The following is a 19,688-nucleotide window of genomic DNA, read 5'->3' on the forward strand; positions in this document are numbered from 1 at the left end:
GCGCCACCCGCATTCCTATGTTATGGGTGGTATTTCCTACCAAAGTACACCCAGCCTTTCTCAACCTGTGGGTCCCCAGATGTTGTTGGACTACAACTCCCATCACTCAGGGATGATGGGAGTTGTTGTCCAACAACATCTGGGGACCCACAGTTTGAGAACCGCTAGTCAGTGCCGGTGCATTTTTATTGTCTTATTTTGCATGGCTAATTGCAGCCATACGGGACGCGGGTGGCGCTGTGGTGTAAACCACAGATCCTCTTGGGCTTGCCAATAAGAAGGTTTGCGGTTTGAATCCCCACGACAGTTTCGCCAGCTCTAGTTTCGCCAGAAGCAGCTTAGTCATGCTGGCCACATGACCCGGAAAAAACTGTCTGCGGACAAACGTCGGCTCCCTTGGCCAGTAAATCGAGATGAGCGCCACAACCCCAGAGTCATTGACGACTTGACTGGGGTCTTTTACCTTTACCTTTAATTGCAGCCATTATCTCTGTCTCTTCTTTTACTTCACTGTTTTCTTCAACTTGAGCAGGAGTGTTCAGGTCCCAAAACAGTTGCTACCGCCCCCCCCCCTTTAAGGATTTATTAACTACTTCCCAAGCATAGTACCAACAGATCAGCTGCTGAAATAACCGAAGACAAGCGCCAAAGCAATACTTCTCTTTGGGTGGGAGTTAGCCTTGGTAATGACATCTTAGGCAGGGCTTGGTGTTGGTTGTGCTTGAGGTGTCTTTTTTAGTCTAAGGTCACATCCCCTCCTGCATAATTGGCTGGGGGGATGCACACCAGTGGTGGGAAAGCCAGAGGCAACAGGGGGCAGGAAAATGGGTGTGACACTCTTAATCTTTCATAGGCTACATTCCACCCATACAAAAGTTAGAGATTTACACACACACACCATCTAGCAAGCAAGAGGCATTGAGGAGAGTAGGCAGATGAAGGGCTATGCAGAGATACCTGGACAGACAACCACATTTCACTTCTTGGGCAGAAGTTCCCTACCCCGGTTCTAGAGGAAAAGTACATAATTTTGTGCAGATTCTTGGTGGTGGTGGGTTACCAACAACAGCTGTATATCCCATGGAGCTGGGAGCTATGTATGAAATACCTGCAGAAACCAGAGAAGAGGTGGGATGACAGTTCCAGGACTTGGGGCATTCGGGTTCTATGCCTTTTGGGCAAGTACCAAAACCAGAAATAGGCTTCCTCACCTACTTACCTGGGAGTAAAGTCTGTTGAACTTTATGGAACTCACTTCTGAGTACACAGACGTAGGCTTGCTGTTATGATTACGCCAAGTGATCCATTCCACTTTGCTTGGTGCAGCAGAATTTGAATTTTGCAGACCCAGAACTGACAGCACAAAAACAGGATTACCAGGAGATGCTAAACGGTTGGTTTCTAGCACTGTCACATTTTGTCCAAGTCATTTAAACAAACCACATTCCTAGGTAGGGCTGCAAAAAATGGAGGGGGTGTTTTTAATGGGTGAGTAAAATAAGAAACTCGGAAGTAGGAATTCTCTGGAACCTAAACAACCTATTCTGTGTATGACTTGCAATTGGTTTCTCCCTTCTGGTTCAGAGATGACACAATCAAATAGATCAATTTACCTGTTTAAGACATCTGCCATTCCGTTAATGGCACCTCCCTGGTCAGGGATCACTCCTCCCATCTGACTGGCACACACTTTGATTTTCTTCCTGGTTCTGGAAGCCTCACTTAGGTTTTTCTTGTCTCTCATAAGTCCATGTGAACTTGGAGGAACTGCTGAAATTCTTCCAGATTTCTATTACGGCGTGGGAATACTTTAGAAAGTTGTTTAATTAATCAGTACATTCCGACTCTTCCATTGGAACTTGGGCTTCACAGAACTCTTCTCGCTGTAGGGATAAAGAACACTATATCCCACATGCGTCATGCTTTAGGATTAGAGCTTGCACAATCCTGTTCAGTTGGATCTGTGGCTGGTTATCTGCCACAGTCACCAGGCACATCCACAGTGCAGTTGGTTGCAAACTCTGGATAATATCTGATCATACTGCTGCATGCCTATACTATTACTACAGGCGGCAAGCCTTTCATGCATCATAATAATAATAATAATAATAATAATAATAATAATAATATTTTATTTATATCCTGCCCTCCCCAGCCAAAGCTGGGCTCAGAGTGGCTAACAACAGTTAAATGATACAACATTCTAAAATCAGTTCATTCTAAGATCAGTTCAAATCAGATTAATGGCAACCATTGGGCTACAGTTCTGTGAAGATTGCCAAAGGAGGGAGTCAGGCTGTGCCCTGACCAAAGGCCTGGTGGAACAGCTCTGTCTCTGCGGAAAGATGTCAAATCCCGCAGGGCCCTAGTCTCTTGTGATAGAGCGTTCCACCAGATCGGAGCCACAGCCGAAAAAGCCCTGGCTCTGGTTGAGGCCAGCCTAACCTCCCTGTGGCCTGGGACCTCCAAGATGTTTTTGTTTGAAGACTGTAAGTTCCTCTGTGGGACATACCAGGAGAGGCGGTCCCGTAGGTACGAGGGTCCTAGGCTGTATAGGGCTTTAAAGGTTCAATTGACACAGGGCCGCTGACGTGTGGGTCATTTTAGACCTTGAAGAGAGAGTAATGGGGGGCAGGGTGGGGTGGGTTTATGCGCACACAGGGGACAAATGCAATCCCTGCTCAAAATGGGGGTTGCCTGCACAGCAGCACAACAGCAGCACAAATAGACATCTTCATCCTGCCCCAGCTGCAACAAAACATGTCTCTCCCATGTCAGTCTTCGCAGCCACAGCAGGCACTGTAACTCTTCAATGGTTTGACTTCACCCCCAAAGGCGCACTCCTCCATGGTCTCCTGAGACAAAGGCCAACAACTAATTACATTTATATCCCACCTTACCACAAAGGAGCAAGGCTGGGGTGGCTGTGGACGGGACTACCCTCCTTTATTCCTGCAACAACCCTATGAGATTGGTTAGGCTGAGAGAGCGTGATTGACTCAAATTCGCCAATTGCGCTGTTATAGGAAAAAAACAGGTCCTTTTTCCTTATAAGATATCCAAGAGTCCTAAAGTGGGTTCCCTATTGGTAGGAGAAAACAACAGAGGCCAACCAGAGAATACTGAGAAGCACAGCAGCTAGTAAGCCTGATCTTTATTAATGCTGTTGCAACAGGGTCCCCACTCACCACATGCAGGAGCGAGGAGGAACCCAGAACAATGGTGTGCAAGCCCTTGATATAGACTCTTGAAATTGCCCACCCTGTAGCAGCCCAAGGCCAGCCTGCTAAACATCATACATACATCACAGAAGGAGGTGGTCTACAGCAGAAATACATCACAGGAGGCGGTCGACAGCAGAAATCCTGTTTGCCAGGGTATCTGTTAATGGTCACTGATTGCTTTACCTGGGCAGCTTGGCCATTCTTTTGTGATGGTAAATACTTGAATCCGGGTCACAGGCTCACTGTATTCATACTCAAATACGTCCTTAAGACAGGTAAGCAAAATACAACAGGGAGGCTTTCCCATTTCCTTCCTCCTTGCAGAGAAATATTTGAGGTCACTGGGAGAGTCAAAATGGTTTCAGGATTGCTCTCCTGCACTATTTCAGACACGTGGTTTATATATACTTCTGTATGTGTTTGCCTGTACATTTATGAATGCTTATTTTATATCCGGGACCTTAAAATTCTTATAACAGGGATTTGAATCCAGGTAGGTAAACAGGACTTTTGCTTTTCTTCTTTTTCATGGTCAAGAAAGGAGCGAGGCTGTCTCCCCAAGAGAGACCACTGCCCTAAACAAGTTCACATTGCTCACCATTCTGCTCAGTCCTGGAGCATTCAAAGATAATTTCTCATCATATGTAAGGTTTCTCATCCTTGAGGAACCAGAGCTTAACACCCAAAACTTTTGTCTGGGCTGAGGCAAGACTTCTCTCACAGATATCCTGATTTCCAGGATATCTGATTTTCTTTAATTTCTTTTTTAAAACTGGTACTTAAGGCAAAACCTAAGAAGCATGTGAAGTCTGAGGCCTAGTTCTCAGACTGCCTGGGCCAAGACTGCACCCCTTCAGACTGCAAGAAGTGGCTTAACTGACTGAATTCTGTGTTTTAGAAAACCCACTGTTACCGGAAAAATCCGAGGGCTCCCTTGGACAAAAAGTAAAGACACCAACCAGAGTAAATTGGAGCAAATCAGCAGCCTGTAGGCTTGGCCTTTATTGACTGTTGCAACAGGGTGCTCCCCTCACTTGCAGGTGAGAGGAAAGACACAGAAAAATGGTGTGCAAGACCTTATAAAAACTTTTGAAATTTCCATCCTGTAGGTCAAGCCCACCCCCAGAAACATCATGCATACATTACAGAAAGGAGGGGTTGAGGGAGGAGTTGTGGTGGTAACCTGAGTGTCCTGTCACCTGGCTGATTCCTTTCTCCCCCCTCCCCATGAGTCATTTTCAGAAGACAAAAGGTAGTCGCAGTTTCCTGCCCCCAGAGGGAAGATCTGATCATTGTCCTTTGTTCCAGTCCATGCTGAATCCACTCCCATATGGAAGTTCTTTGTGATCTTGATTGTCTTCTGTCTAGTACCATCAGGGTTGGCATAGCAACTGGGCAGGGCTCCTGTGGATGTGCTGGCCTGTATCAAACCTTCCCCATTTTGTAGTCCTTCATGGAGTAAAATAAAAGTGGAACAGTGCAAATCCGATGTATGGTTGATTTTCTATGAATTTATAACAGAAGCGTAGCGTATGTAGTGTGTGTGTGTGAAGTTTGTACAAACTGAATGATGGGGGGGGGGGTTTCCTGCTACACCACGTAGGAAATGAATATGTCAGGTACGATTGAACTCCAGTGCTCTGTGTTAAGGCCTTTTTAAAAATGTTTGTAAGGAGAGACATTCAGTTACGTGAAACCACACCCGCCTCCTGAATTAATATAGCCCAGTCAAGGGTTGACCACCTCAGTAAACACTAGGCCTTATCATTTCCCACCCCCGCTGTTTGCAATCTCTATTTAGCTTGTTCAGTTATTTATCCAAAATATTTATTAGCCACCTTTAAGGGCTTTTTTTTAAAAACACCCCACCCCTCCCATGGCAGCTTCTATATTAAAAGAATGAAACGCATTGCCAGAAATCATCCAGACGCTGATTAAAAACAGCCCCCAAATTAAAATTATTATTTTTAGTTTATTCAAATGCTGCACGTTACGCTTGGCATTCTCCAAAACAAAAACAAGCAAATCGGCAATCCCTGCCCACGGCTGGCGATCTCAACAATATTTTAAATATGTATATCACACACCCCGCCGCACGGCTTGCAAACAAGCTCTTGGCTGTAAGCGGAGCCATGCCTTCCCTATGGGTCTTTAATTCAATCCCCCCCCCCCCCGCCGACTGAAGTGTATCTGGCATTCTCTCCCTTTGGCAGGGACTGTTTATTTGTCACACGTTGTTAAGGCAGAGCATATTATTTCAGTTGACGAGTGACTCCCTCCAGTCTAGACGGGGTTTGTTTCGCCGAGCCGTCAAGGCTGTCTGTGGCCAGTTGTCGGAGAAGGACAAACGTACAGACAAGGAACCATTTGCGAAAGCCTCTGGGAGGCCAAGGCGCAAATTTTCACCCTGGGATGTTCTCGCTAGCGAACATATGAAATCAGTTAGCTCCGTTTCCTGGAGCTCCTGTAGTTGTGATGCTATTATTATTATTTATTACTATTTATTAAATGTATGCACTGCCCTTCGTGCAAAGTTCTTTGGGCAGTTCATAACACGGTAAGTTGGTGGGATGGGGGCAAAGAGGTGATTGATCAATGATGCCATCTGCGCACTAACCTGCCCCAGTGCACCCCTTTGCCTGAACTGAAATAAACAGGGCAACCAATGGGGATTCCTTTGCATGCAATGCAGTGCTGGGGCTGTCAAGGCAACCCAATGGATCCTTAGCTACTTCCCTCACTGTAATAATAATAATAATAATAATAATAATAATAATAATAATAATTATTATTATTATTATTATTATTATTATTATTATTTATTATTTATACCCTGCCCATCTGGCTGGGTTTCCCCAGCCACTCTGGGCGGCTTCCAACCAAACACTAAAATACAATAACCTATTAAACATTAAAAGCTTCCCTAAACAGGGCTGCCCTCAGATGTCTTCTAAAAGTTTGGTAGTTATTTTTCTCTTTGACATCTGGTGGGAGGGTGTTCCACAGGGTGGGTGCCACTACCAAGAAGGCCCTCTGCCTGGTTCCCTGTAACTTGGCTTCTCACAGCGAGGGAACTGCCAAAAGGCCCTCAGCGCTGGACCTCAGTGTCCGGGCAGAATGATGGGGGTGGAGACGCTCCTTCAGGTGTACTGGACCGAGGACCATTTAGGACTTTAAATGTCAGCACCAACACTTTGAATTGTGCTTGGAAACGTACTGGGAGCCAGTGTAGGTCATTCAAGACCGGTGTTATATGGTCTCGGCGGCCGCTCCCAGTCACCAGTCTTGCTGCTGCATTCTGGATTAGTTGTAGTTTCCGGGTCACCTTCAAAGGTAGCCCAACGTAGAGTGCATTGCTGTAGTCCAAGTGAGAGATAACTAGAGCATGCACCACTCTGGCAAGACAGTCCGCGGGCAGGTAGGGTCTCAACCTGCGTACCAGATGCAGCTGGTAAACAGCTGCCCTGGACACGGAATTGACTTGTGCTTCCATGGACAGCTGTGAGTCCAGAATAACTCCCAGGCTGCGCACCTGGTCCTTCAGGGGCACAGTTACCCCATTCAGGACCAGGGATTCCTCCACACCCGCCCACCTCCTGTCCCCCAAGAATAGTACTTCTGTCTTGTCAGGATTCAACCTCAATCTGTTAGCCACCGTCCATCCTCCAACCGCCTCCAACCGTGATGTCATTGTCATTGTGATGTCATTGGCAGGGTTGCAGGACGCTGGGGCGATGGAAGGAGAAAGAGATCATGGGGTTGTTGTGCATCTAATGGGGTGGCTTAATTGTCTAAAGCACACTTAAAACACACTGTGTGTGTGTCTAACTGGAGTTTGAGTATCAGTGGACTAGATGGAGGGAACTTATTTCTGTCCCCCCCAAAAGAAATCACCTTCCTACTTTCAGCTTTGAGCTCACCCACCACTAGAAAGCAGCTTCCAGAAGATTATCCATATGGAATGTGATTGGGGTGGGGGGAAAGTTCCCTACCCCTCCATAAGGGAAATGCTGCCTGACCCCAGGGAAAATGGGGAAATTACCTGCAGCCCCATTCTATCCATGTGGTCAGTAGGGCTCACTCACTAGTAAAAAGGTAAAGGGACCCCTGACCATTAGGTCCAGTCATGACCGACTCTGGGGTTGCAGCGCTCATCTTGCTTTATTGGCCGAGGGAGCCGGCGTACAGCTTCCGGGTCATGTGGCCAGCATGACTAAGCCGCTTCTGGCGAACCAGAGCAGCGCATGGAAACGCCGTTTACCTTCCCGCCAGAGCGGTACCTATTTATCTACTTGCACTTGACGTGCTTTCGAACTGCTAGGTTGGCAGGAGCAGGGACCGAGCAACGGGAGCTCACCCCGTCGCAGGGATTTGAACCGCCGACCTTCTGATCGGCAAGCCCTAGGCTCTGTGGTTTAGAAATTGACTTTAATATTGCAGTCCTAATGTAAAACCAGCAAGCCCATTGTGTGTGTGTGTGTGTGTGTGTGTGTGTGTGGTTTGTAATACAAAGTGTGCTGGAACACAAGCTTTTAATGTAGAAACTCCTTGCTTCCAGTTCAGACAGAACATCCCCCCCCCCAAAACACCCTTTTTGCAGCTAAAGGAAGGAAAGAGGGACCACACCTTTAAACCTTTGACCCTGACCCACACCAAAAAACCTTGCAATAGGTTTCCAGAAAATTCTATCATTCCCTTTGGGGCTGGCAAGGAATTTTAAAAAATGAAACTCAACTAATTAGAATGGCTGCCATCAATCAAGATAACCCCAACCCTGAATTGCTTATCCTCTGTTACGGTTCCGAGGAGGAGGCAAGTTTCATTGAAAAATCAGATCCTTTCTTCATTAGCTCTTTTCTAATCCTCCCATTTCTCCACACCCTTGTGCCCATCTAGGGCTTTTAAAGCTCTATTATTACTCAGCATTTCAGCAACTAGTTAAGTGAATAGATTGGATTCTAATGGTTACAAAGAAAAGACCGTTAGATTCTAATGGTTGAAAAAAGACAAAGAAATCTGAGGAAGTCTGCAAGCTTTGTTAAGCAGCTGTATCGCCTCCTGCCTCAGATCCCTCCTCGCATTTCATCTTTTCCACGGAACCTTTGATTTTAGCCCTAATCCTCATCTCCAGCTGCAGCCAAGTTTCAGTGCATCATATAATGGCATCTGCTCACTTTCATTCATTGCTAGCCCTATCTTTGAGTCTCACCCACTGCCAACATTGGTACTGTAAGCTCCTTGAGGGCAGAGACTCTTCTTTTTGTACTGAACACATTAAGGCATGGTGCCTATTGATTGTGCTGCCTGTACAAATTAGTGAAGCTTTTTGCTGTCCACATCATGTATTTGTACTCAATAAACTGCATCCTGCAGCAAAGCCCACAGAATAGGGTGGACAATCACAAATAACTTTAATACATAAGAGGGTTATGGAGTAAAAGACCACTTCAGACTGCAGCTTGCAAGGCAAAACTGAAAGCACAGTACCCAAGACCTAACATTCTGATACGGCAAGCCAGGAGCGCCAATACACCACACAATCAAAGCTGCTTGGAATTCCTCCTGTCCCTTATGGCTGAAAACAGCTTTTAATTTGTTTTTGTGGCTGGAAGGCTAAAGTGAAAATTGTTCTGGCTTAATTAATTCCAAATATAAGGATGCTTTCTGCTCCTATGCTTTTATACACATAAAAGCATTCACTCATTTGCATAAAAATAGCATCCTAGTATAGTTGCCACTTAGAATCATTGACCATCTCTACACTTGATGATGGGAGGTGGGGAAGTTTGCTCTTTCAAGTAGCTCTTTAGCTACTCTTCCCCAACTTGGTGCTCTTGGGATGTTGTTTGTTGTTTAGTCCAGAGCATGCCAGGCACTCCTGTTTTCCACTGCCTCCCACAGTCAAACTCATGCTGGTAGCTTCGAGAACACTGACCAACCACCTCGTCCTCTGTCGTCACCTTCTCCTTGTGCCCTCCATCTTTCCCAACATCAGGGTCTTTTCCAGGGAGTCTTCTTTTCTCATGAGGTGGCCGAAGTCTTGGAGCCTCAGCTTCACGATCTGTCCTTCCAGTGAGCACTCAGGGCTGATTTCCTTCAGAATGGATAGGTTTGATCTTCTTGCAGTCCATGGGGCTCTCAAGAGTCTCCTCCAGCACCGTAATTCAAAAGCATCAATTCTTCGGCGATCAGCCTTCTTTATGGTCCAGCTCACACTTCCATACATCACTACTGGGAAACCCATAGCTTGAACTATACGGACCTTTGTTGGCTAGGAGATGTCTCTGCATTTTAAGATTTGCCATTGCTTTTCTCCCAAGAAGCAGGCATCTTTTAATTTCGTGGCTGCTGTCACCATCTGCAGTGATCTTGGAGCCCAAGAAGGTAAAATCTCTCACTGCCTTCATTTCTTCCCCTTCTGTTTGCCAGGAGGCGATGGGACCAGTGGCCATGATCTTCATTTCTTTGATGTTGAATTTCAGATGCTGGGATGTTGCTGGACTACAATTCTCATCAGCCCCATGGTCAGGGATGATGAGAGCTGTAGTCCAAAACCTTGCAGCCTTTCTAAACCTGTGGGTCCCCAGATGTTGTTGAACTACAACTCCCATCACCTCTAGCTAGCAAGGCCAGACCTCAGGGATGATGGGAGTTGTAGTCCAACCACATCTGGGGACCCAAAGGTTGAGAATAGCTGCTCCAGAGGGTTCCAGGTTAGCACAACTATAGTAGAGTTTCCAAATGACCAGGGGGGAAACAAGCCTGGCTGGCACATGATACTTCTTTTTTGCATCCATGGATATAATATTTAGCCACCAGCTAAAGATAACATTTCATGCTTCTGATAACACAGGCTCTTGTCTGCAAAAGCTTATGCCATAAATAAAATCTGTTAATTTTTAAGATACCACATGACCGGCTGTTGTTTAAGCTTGATCTCCAAAAATTAATAGGGCATTGCTTTTTGCAGCATGCAAATAAGCATTGTTGTCTACTTATGCCTGCAGTTGTAGGCACGGAAGCAGGGTGTTGTTAAAAAATGAAAAGTTGGCTAATCTGGGGGGGGGGGGGAGGTTTTCTCAATATTCAGCTCTACTCTTTAGCTGGACTTGTAACAAGCAGCTTGATCTGAAGGAATTCTTGCCATGAAAAGCTTCTTCATCTGCCAATCCCTGCACATTAATGTGCGGATTCCTGCACATTAAAGGTAAAAGGTAAAGGGACCCCTGACCATTAGGTCCAGTCGTGGCCGACTCTGGGGTTGCGGCGATCATCCTGCTTTATTGGCCGAGGGAGCCGGCGTACAGCTCCCGGGTCATGTGACCAGCATGACTAAGCCGCTTCTGGCGAACCAGAGCAGCGCACAGAAACGCTGTTTACCTTCCTGCTGGAGCGGTACCTATTTATCTACTTACAATTTGACATGCCTTCAAACTGCAGGAGCAGGGACCGAGCAACGGGAGCTCACCCCATCGCGGGGATTTGAACCGCTGACCTTCCGATTGGCAAGTCCTAGGCTCTGTGGTTTAACCCACAGCGCCACCTGCGTCCCTCCTGCACATTAAGCCACTCTTAAAAGCAGAGCAGCAGAGTTCAGTTGAAAAGCTGGCAACCCCATCTTCCAACTCTACAGTTCCATGATTCTATGACTCTGTTTGGTTCCCAGTTTCTCTATTCTGAACCACTCCCACCGTGATGGATCGTCTTGTTAGGTGCTGAGATTCAAGCCTGCTTAAGCTTCACCAACTCCCCCTGCCACTGCCCTACACCGCCTTTATAAAAGCCACTTAACAGGTGGGAAGAGTAGCAAGTAGAGCTTTTCCAGTCATCACACCAAGATGAATTTCTGCTTATTAAAAGACACAGGAGCTTTGCCAGAGGAGTAGAAGGAGGGGATGGATGGGAATGCTTAGCCCTATACTCCTTTCATAGCCTCAATGTAAGAGAGAACTGGCTAAGCAGTGTGTGTGTGTGTGTGCACTCTGCACGGTTTCAGATGCATGCTTTATTGCACTTATTCAAGGGCTCAGTCTTGGTATTCCAAAACCACAAACCTGGCACTTTACAGGGTGCCTCCCCTTGCTCCATCATAGTCAGCATGTAAGGAGCAATCTCAAGGCCTCTGTGACACCCACATCCCTTTCCCCCTCACCCACCCAGAATGCTTGGAAGCATCGCAACCTGAGCATGTTGCTCCACATCGGTGGAGCAGCAGTGCCACCTTCTGTTCACTGATATAACTGCAGGTCATCTTTTGGCATGTTCACCATGTACTGTAGCACGTTCACCGTTCATGTCCTTGAGGTTGAAACATGTATTCTTTGTCCATCCTGAAAAGCGGTGTTCTCGTTCTCTCCCTCTCTCTCTCTCTCAAAATCCGGCATGTTGAACCAGAAGTAAATTGCGTTTTGTTCTGTGGGGTTCTGGGGACACGGGTGGCGCTGTGGGTTAAACCACAGAGACTAGGACTTGCCGATCAGAAGGTCAGCGGTTCAAATCCCTGCGACGGGGTGAGCTCCCGTTATTCGGTCCCTGCTCCTGCCAACCTAGCAGTTCGAAAGCACGTCAAAGTGCAAGTAGATAAATAGGTACCGCTCCGGAGGGAAGATAAACGGCGTTTCCGTGCGCTGCTCTGGTTCGCCAGAAGCGGCTTAGTCATGCTGGCCACATGACCCGGAAGCTGTACGCCGGCTCCCTCGGCCAATAAAGCGAGATGAGCGCCACAACCCCAGAGTCAGTCACGACTGGACCTAATGGCCAGGGGTTTCTTTACCTTTACCTTTACTGTGGGGTTAACTCCCAACTAAATATGCACAGAACTGTAACAGTAGGAACAAGTTGGGTTTTTTTGGGTTTTTTTTACAAACTGGAGGGAGAAGATGAGTGAACCTTAGCAATCCAGTGAGTGAGAAAGCATATTTTGCTTTGTTCTAGAAACTACAGGACAGATTGAAGAAAAAACCTGTCCCCTGCCTTCTTAAATATCCCCAGACGCCATGCCATGCTCAGCTCATTGGATACCTGTAGTTACCTGGGTTTTCATAATCTTTCTCAATTCCTAGATAACAACAGCTTTTACAGAGAATTTTTCTTCAATGCACTAACTGGACAGTTGTTGCAGCAGAGGATCTAAATATATTTCCTTTTGAGAGGACTTCTGATAAGGAGATAATGGCATTCCTCCAGAATTCAATATGAGGCAATATTTTTTGGGTGATGCAGATGGGTAGGTTGGGAAGAGAAAGGATCTCCCAGCTAACATGTTATTACTGCGAGCATAGGCCAGGATGCATATTTGGAAACTGTTGTGTGTACCGAAAAATACCCATTTCACAGAAGTGTGCAAAGCGCTTGCACCTTCCCCCAAAATAAAACTAAAACACAGACCCTCCCACCACAAACAGACAAACCTTCCAACCAGAAAAAAGTGTTAAAAATATTTTAAAATATGAGGGAACTGAGGGCACCATGGTGCCACAATGGAGACCCCTGTACTATATCTTATGTATGTACCCATTCTCTGAGTGCTTGCCCTTTCCTTATGAAATTACAATGGTATCATTTACAGTGGTACCTCAGGTTAAGAAGTTAATTAGTTCTGGAGGTCTGTTCTTAACCTGAAACTGTTCTTAACCTGAAGCACCACTTTAGCTAATGGGGCCTCCTGCTGCCGCTGCGCAGTTTCTGTTCTCATCCTGAAGCAAAGTTCTTAACCCGAGGTACTATTTCTGGGTTGGCAGAGTCTGTAACCTGAAGCGTCTGTAACCCGAGTTACCACTGTACTCAGAAGAGGAAGGTATCAGTAGACTATTTTGCTGCTGGGACTATCCAGTTGGTTACGGGCAAATTCAGCTTGCGTAATTAAAGCAGATTTGATATACTTGTGCAGCAACACCCCTAACAGAGATCTTTGTGATAAGGAAAGTGGTAAGAAAATGCACTGGAAGTCCATTCATAAGATCTCCCTGCAAACAAACCATCAATATGCAGCCAGAAAGTTGTAAAATGGGATGGAGAACAGGTTGGCCGTCCTGGTGTGGTTGAACTACACCTCTCGTCATCTCTAACCACTGGTCATGCTGGCTGGGGCTGATGGGAGTTGGAGTCCAATAACAACTGGAGGTCACAGTTCCCCCCCTCATCCCACCCCTGTTGTTTAATCTTCCTGCAAACTTTGTGCAAATGAATCAGGATGATTGTTCTTTAAAGAGCTTATCTTGAATCAACTTTTGCAGCCACAACATTGTTAGTGTCTTCCCCCCACCCCATAACTCATTTGTTTAATATCTAGCCTGAGGAAGAGTTCTGGAGAACTCAAAATATTGCTCACTGTTTTGTAAGGAGTGGAGGGGGGGGGAGGCGAGCTGAAACCCCAGAAATGTGTAAAAATAATATTTTAATGTACCAACGCTTTTTGAAGACACGCTTCTTTAAGGGTACTTAGCTAGGGAATGTCTTATTACAATGTCTTCTGTTGCAAAATGAATCAGAGCATGACATAGGGCACAATCCAACTTTGCAGTCCTAAGCACACTTACTAGAGAGTAAGTCCTATTGAACTCAGTGGGACGAACATCTGTGAATATACAAGCCTTAGTAGGGTTGCACTGTAAGTGCCTAACTTTGGAAGATTATCTGGTCCATTAACGGTGCAATCCTATACCTGCCCATTGAGATTAATTGGAGCTTACTCCAAAGTATCTGGTTATAGGACAGCACTCTAAATGCTTGTTTTTATGTACCTTTGAGATTCCATCTCTCCTCTTTCTCTATTCTGTGACCTTTGGATTGGTACTAATAAAAGTATTGACTAACTGTCATTTTTTTCTAATGGAGCAATGTAAGTTCCTGAGCTTTTTTTTTTAACAGATGCTCCAACAGTCCTTATATTTACTAGGTTTGTTCCCTAATTGTAGGTCTTAAATCTCCAGTAAATCACTGCGCACACACCATTTCTTTTCATCCCTTGGCTGTGTGTTGTTAAAATGTTGTTAGAGTTGTGATAGGAATTTTGAGGTCTTAGATATATGTTAAATGTTCATACGTGTACCAACCAAGCACATACATAGATCAGCACAGGAAGACCGACCTGGAACCATTTTGATTCCTAAACTGAGCAAATGTTTTCTCTGCAAGGTCAAAGTGGGAAACCTCCCCATTGTCTTTTTGTTCACAAATCCTGTCTTAAGGGTTTCTGGGGGTGGTCTTGGACTCCAGGGCGGGCAAGTTAAAATGTCTATATAAGGGCTTTGTTTGGGGTCCTCCTCTTTTCCTGCCTGTGAAGGGGGCACCCTGTTGCAACAGATCAATAAAGATCAGGCTTACTAGCTGCTTTGCTTCTCAATATTCTCTGGTTGGCCTCTGTTATTCTCTCTGACTGATGGAGAACCTACAAACAACTCTATAAGGGCTCTTGTGTTCCCCACAAGGTAATAAGGACAGATTTTTGTTTATTACAATACCAAATGTAACAACCACTGATAAATAAATAAATATAAATAAATAAATAAATAAATAAATAAAATGAGCTTTTGTGTGCATGCACACTTCTTCAGATACTTCTTTTTGTGTGCATGCACACAAAAGCTCATACCAATAACTAACTTAGTTGGTCTCTAAGGTGCTACTGGAAGGAATTTATTCATTCATTTTATTTTATTTTATTTTATTCATTTTGTTTTGTTTCGACCACGGCAGACCACGGCTACCTAAAGGTAAAGGTAAAGGTAAAGGTACCCCTGCCCGTACGGGCCAGTCTTGACAGACTCTGGGGTTGTGCGCCCATCTCACTTAAGAGGCCAGGGGCCAGCGCTGTCCGGAGACACTTCCGGGTCACGTGGCCAGCGTGACATCGCTGCTCTGGCGAGCCAGAGCCGCACACGGAAACGCCGTTTACCTTCCCGCTGGTAAGCGGTCCCTATTTATCTACTTGCACCCGGAGGTGCTTTCGAACTGCTAGGTTGGCAGGCGCTGGGACCGAGCAGCGGGAGCGCACCCCGCCGCAGGGATTCGAACCGCCGACCTTTCAATCGGCAAGTCCTAGGCGCTGAGGCTTTAACCCACAGCGCCACCTGCGTCCCTATCCACGGCTACCTACCTGTAACTAAAACAGTTCACTGATAAATGTATCTATGTACTGGCTCACTGGGAAAACTTCAGAAATTCATATAGACATGTGAGCTCAGCAAACATTTTCAGCAGGGGGCCAGTCAGTACTGTCCCTCAGACATTTAAGGAGACTTCATTCTGATTTGTTTGTGGTGAGGCTACATAACTGTTGCATCAAAGCAAGTGTTTATTCCACGTTTTCCAGCGCATGGTCTAATCAGTGTCCCTATTGCAAGAAGCCTGATCTTTTAGATGAGTGGGTTGGCTGTGCCAGAGCTCCCAATCACCCATAATGACATAACCTGAATATACCAGCGTGTGATTAAATCTCACATGCAAAGAGCAACAGTCTGGAAGCACCTGGTGTCTTTTCACACCAATGACACCGGCATAGGAAGTGTCTCTTTGATCAAGACATGCACATGTTACTCATTTGAGAACAGGAATCAGCCAGGCTGAGCACTGAAATGGGGAGTAGTGACTAGGCAAACTCCTCCAGACTTCTGGTTATGAAGGCCCTCATATTATATAAATTAAAATCGGAGGCACACTTCATTCTCGTAGCACCAAAAACTTGCTTTTAGCACGTGACAAAAAAACAGAACTGCCCCCGACCTTCAAATGAGCACTGCATTTTCTGCTTGAGTCAATTCCATCCATATCTCCTCCAAGGGCAGGTCATTCTGCTGATTGGAGGAGCGTGTGGCTGATTCAATCACTTCAGATACAGCAGAACGATTCCCCTTTAGATAAGAGACTCGTGCAGAGATGCAGCAGGGAGACTCTTCTGTAGGTGTCTGGTTCGGGGCACTGAGGTCCAGCGCCGAGGGCCTTCTGGCGGTTCCCTCACTGCGAGAAGCCAAGTTACAGGGAACTAGACAGAGGGCCTTCTTGGTAGTGGCACCCACCCTGTGGAACGCCCTCCCACCAGATGTCAAAGAGAACAACAACTACCAGACTTTTAGAAGACATCTGAAGGCAGCCCTGTTTAGGGAGGCTTTTGATGTTTGGCAGACTACTGTATTTTAATATTTTGTTGGAAGCTGCCCAGAGTGGCTGGGGATGCCCAGCCAGATGAGCAGGGTATAAATAAAAAAATATTATTATTATTTAATCATGCAATTAATTTGACTCTAGTGGCCTACCTTTTGGGAATCACTGGGCTAGAGTGTCTTGGTTGTCAAGGGTCTAAATCGGTCCTTCTGTCACGAAGTATGTGCAAGGCATTATCTACCCCCCTGGGGGAATCAGGACCCAGTGCATAGTCTCAGCTGGACTCGAGGGATGGGTGTGTTGCTGCAGCAGTATGACTGCCGTAAAATTAGCCTGGAAAAGAGGAGACTGAAGGAGATATGATAACTATCTTCAAATATCTCAAGGACCGTTGTATGGAAGAGGGAACAAGCTTGTTTTCTTCTGCTCTGGCGGCTGGGACTTGAACCACTGGCTTCAAGTTACAAGGAAGGAGATTCAGACTAAACATACAGAAAATCTTTCTGACAGTAAGAGCTGTTTGACAGTGAAACAGTCTCCCTCTGTAGGCTGTGGACTCTCCTTCCTTGGATGTATTTAAGAGAGGTTGGATGGCCATCTGTCCATGGATGCCTTAGCAATTAATCCAGAATGCGGCAGCTAGACTGGCAACTGGGAGCGTCCGCCAAGACCATATAGGTCTTGAAAGATCTTCATTGGCTCCCAGTACGTTTCCGAGCACAATTCAGTTTTAAAGCCCTAAACGGCCTCGGTCCTGTATACCTGAAGGAGCGTCTCCACCCCCATCATCCAGCCCGGACACTGAGGTCCAGCGCTGAGGGCCGTCTGGAAGTTCCCTCGCTGTGAGAAGTGAGGTTACAGGGAACCAGGCAGAAGGCCTTCTCGGTGGTGGCACCCACCCTGTGGAACGCCCTCCCAGCAGAGTTCAAGGCAATAAACAATTATTTTACTTTTAATAGACATCTGAAGGCGGCCCTATTTAGGGAAGTTTTTAATGCCTGATGCTGTATTGTTTTTAATATTTCGTGGAAGCTGCCCAGAATAGCTGTGGAAACCCAGCCAGATGGGTGGGGTATAAATTAGAAATTATTATTATTATTATTATTATTATTAGCTGAGATTCCTGCATTGCAGGTGGTTAGACTAGATGACCCTTGATGTCCCTTTCCAACTCTACAGTTCTGTAATAAAATAGTCATAGCGTGGTCACACAAAAGAAGGAAAACTCTTCTTTGCCCCACAGAACAGGATTAAATCTTGGGTGCTTCCAGATGAGTGTCAGTTGTGGGATAGATATTCCTTATATTATTATTATTATTATTATTATTATTATTATTATTATTGAAAAGAAACAGTGTCCACACAATGCTACTGGCATCAAAATGCCAGCCTGTCCTTCCCTGATTTAATCCAATGTCAAAACATGCACACACCATTGCCAATAGCCATGTGCTATTTTAAAAGCCCATTTGCAAATTAAGCCCCCATCAAATTAAGCACCATCAATGGTCTTTAAGTGATACAGCTGCACATTAGGAGCAAAAGCTTCATGGTATATGCGGTTAAATAAGGGAAGCAGTTACTTTGAGGGACAGTGGGTCAGCGCTGAATAAAACTTCGTTACATGCCATACCAGGTTACAACAATCCACAGGGGATAATCCTTGACAGCTCTGTGGGATCAGTCCAAGGGATGCAGGTAGCGCTGTGGTCTAAACCACTGAGCCTCTTGGGCTTGCCAATCAGAAGGTCGGCAGTTTGAGTCCCCACAACGCAGTGAGCTCCTGTTGTTCTGTCCCAGCTCCTGCCAACCTAGCAGTTTGAAAGCACACCAGTGCAACTAGATAAATAGGTACCACTGTGACGGGAAGATAAGCAGTGTTTTTGTGCGCTCACATTGCCCTGTTGCCCCGTTGTGCCAGTATTGGTTTAGTCCTGCTGGCCACATGACCCGGAAAGCTGTCTGTGGACAAACGCTGGCTCCCTTGGCATGAAAGTAAGATGAGTGCCGTAACCCCATAGTCGCCTTTGACTGGACTTAACCGTCCAGGGGTCCTTTACCTTTTACCTATAGGGGGGTCCATTTAGTGCAGCATCCTGTTCTCACAGTGGCCAATCAGATGTTTCTATGGGAAACCCAAAATTAGGACCAGAGCAAAGCAACACTCCCCCCCCCCCCAAATTTTGATTCCCAGCTAGTGGTACTCAGAGGTGTACTACTGCTACCATGTGTTTCTGCCTCTCCAAAGGTGAATCCTTTCAGGTATAGAGAAATGTGTCTCAGACGAAAGGTCTGACTCAGTCTGTCTGCCACTGACTGATGGCCATACTCCAGAGTTTCAAATGGGGACATCCCCAGTCGTACCTGGAGATTCCAGGGACTGAACTTTGGAACTCCTGCAGTAAGACCAACTTAATTCACGGAGACTCGTTTTCCAAGGAGGTTTGCATAGGGTCACAGCACCAGCCATCACTGTGTGGTCCACAGCTGTATCCTGTTAACAAACTAAACACACAGAGATGCCCTTCTTTTTACAAGCTGGTTGCTACTCCGCCTTTCACCAGGAGATGGCAGCCTAATATCCCAAAACAGGTACACTCCTGGGCAGCCTTAATTTATCATATGGAATAGATCCCCTTTTCCTGCTGAAATCCCCAGCCCTTTGATATAAATGCTTCCTGGGACTCCCTGTATTGTCCAGTTTCTCTCCTCCTTTCAGACTTAGTCCCAAAAGCACATCAGATCAGAGCCGTAAGGGTTCCATAAAATGTCAACAGGCTACCCAGAGATAAGTGGAATACTAGTTTCTATCAGCAGAGGGCAAGCAAAAAAATATAATGTCAGGCTTTCAAGTGTAGCTTTCTCTACTCCCGAAAAGAAGAAGAAAGGAAAGAGGCAGGTCAGTTTTCATGGATTACCAGCTCACCTCGGCAGCAGGGCTCCTGCTGAAATTCAGGCAGAAATTCAACAGGGACAGCTTCCTGATCACTGCATCCCCTCGTTGGAAAAATATTTGCCTGCAAATTTCAGTGGGAGAACATCTACCCTCTGAACGCCCTCGATTTTGGGTGCAAAAATGGCATTGGGGTGCGGAGTTTGTTCCCCCAATAAGCTCAACAACTTTGCAGGTGTCAGATATATGACAACCCTAATCACTCAGTGATAAAGGGGCGAAGGTAGAAGAGAGAAAGGAATAACCTTTCTCACTTTCTTGTGCAGTACCTAGAAAGATCAGGCAGTAATTCAACAGGAAGAGTTGCCACTCCCCACTCTGGGAAAGCTTCCTCGGTGAATTCCTTCCTGGCGTCGCATGAGCACTGCAGGAAAATGAAAGAAAGTGCCTGTTTATGACAAGGCGCAATT

At 46.0% G+C, this 19,688-nt stretch overlaps 1 long non-coding RNA gene across 1 annotated transcript in view; it reads right to left on the reverse strand.

The window, feature by feature from the left end:
* Window positions 1-452: 452 nt before the first annotated feature.
* LOC310839982 overlaps window positions 453-19,688 on the reverse strand; it is a 31,730-nt gene continuing 12,494 nt past the window's right edge. The window contains exons 2-3 of the long non-coding RNA XR_014561716.1: window positions 1,614-1,789; window positions 453-1,353 (exon numbers count right to left, since the gene is read on the reverse strand). This is a non-coding gene — a long non-coding RNA (uncharacterized lncRNA). The remainder of the gene's footprint in view (window positions 1,354-1,613; window positions 1,790-19,688) is intronic.

This window comes from Podarcis gaigeae (genome assembly GCF_964106915.1).
Source record: "Podarcis gaigeae genome assembly, chromosome: 2".
NCBI classification, from domain to species: domain Eukaryota; kingdom Metazoa; phylum Chordata; class Lepidosauria; order Squamata; family Lacertidae; genus Podarcis; species Podarcis gaigeae.